Raw genomic sequence first — 1,653 nt, forward strand, 5'->3', positions numbered from 1 at the left:
CACACACACACACACACACACACACACACACACACAAACACACATACACACGCACACATACGCAAACACACACACACATACACACATAATATAATAAAGGTTATATATTATTATTTCTCTGATTTCGCACAATTTTGCAAGGCCTGATTTTTAAAGGTCAATTTCAATGATTGGGAGCTTACATTTTCAAGTTTCTTTTGGACGCCACTGTATTATGACAGTTGAATCATATTATGTAAATATTCAGAGGCAAAAGAAACTCAAATAAGTAAAGCATAAATAAATTACACTACACATAACAAAAGTTTGTCATGTGCAAATGAAATTTTAATTCGTCTAGTTTACACAGCCATGAGAGTGTCAATAGGTGGCTGTTTTAGTGTAGTTGCAGCCTCACTTTGTTATGTTTGTGACCTTGACATTGGGGCAGAAAGTCAGTACCTTGTGTGACGTCCGTTAGCGGCAGTAACCACTCTGTATCTTCTACCCAAAGAGTTCCCGAGAGTGGTGTTTATTTGTCGACCAGGGATCTGTACCCACATCTGGCTGATTGCTGAAGCCAATTGAAGAGTTGTCTTTCGTGGTGGTTGCAGCTGGTAGAGCTGCCTTTAGATAGCATCCCAAACGTCCCAAAAGATGAAGCATCATTATTCAAATGCACTTCTCCAATGGACGAATAACCTTTTCTGCATTACTAGCGGTAACCAGCTCGTCCGTTTAGTGTGCTGATGTCGTTTAGGGCTCTCACTCTTAGCCCCTACTGATCCCATAGGTACTCTATGGGTAATTTGTCTGGAAAGTAGTCTGGCCATGGCAAAATATTCACATTTTTCCTCTGTAAACTCTGCTTATTTACACAGGCAACGTGAGGGTGATGTTTGTATTTCTGGAAAGCGTGTATGAAAATGAAAGGAACCACGTACGTCCGGAGAACATTCTTGCACTTGTTGGCGTTGAACGTGGCGTTGAAAACGTGCAGCTGGGTTCTGTGGTTGGAAGATATTCCACCCCTCACAATCATGCTGCCAACGCCCCATTTGTCTATTTCATGTATGCAGCAGCCTGCTAGTCTTTCTCCTTGAAGTCTCCAAATGTTGCTACGGCAGTCAAGGTGACACAAACAAAACCGTGACAAAAGAAAAACATCACCCAAGTGGAATATAGGTTACGAAATGCTCAGTCAAAGTGTACTTGATATTCGCTGCCTTGACCTATATATCTTGTTCCGATAATTCATGTTTCTTGAATTGGGCTCTGTATAAACACTGTCCTTTAGGTACACACACAGGATCACTAAAATATATAAATGACAGTAACATTGCCAACATACTGCTCTTTTTGAGACAGCCATGCTACCCTGCCCCCCTCATCAATCGTCCCACGTAGAATATGTTAGTTCAATTATCGTGCTGGGAAAGTTTTATTCAAGTATCTCTGCCTTTCTACTAGAATGATGTATCCCAGGCTGCCGCTGACAGGCAGATTCAGAGCAGCCTGACTCTCTAAGAGTTTAATTTGTAATATAAAAATACGCTTAATAATTGACAAAGGCACCCATTAAAACGAAGTCGAGATATGCAAGATTTTTGGTAATGTCTGTCGATACCGCCAAGAACTAGATCCATCAAGGAGGTGTATGGAATGACTTTCAGC

The 1,653-nt window shown here is 41.1% G+C and overlaps 1 protein-coding gene across 5 annotated transcripts in view; it reads left to right on the forward strand.

Moving 5' to 3' along the window:
• Window positions 1–1,653, forward strand: part of LOC101858612 (cyclic nucleotide-gated olfactory channel) — a 200,372-nt gene that overhangs the window by 188,350 nt on the left and 10,369 nt on the right. The window lies entirely within an intron of this gene.

This window comes from Aplysia californica, unplaced genomic scaffold (genome assembly GCF_000002075.1).
Source record: "Aplysia californica isolate F4 #8 unplaced genomic scaffold, AplCal3.0 scaffold00069, whole genome shotgun sequence".
Lineage (NCBI taxonomy): Eukaryota > Metazoa > Mollusca > Gastropoda > Aplysiida > Aplysiidae > Aplysia > Aplysia californica.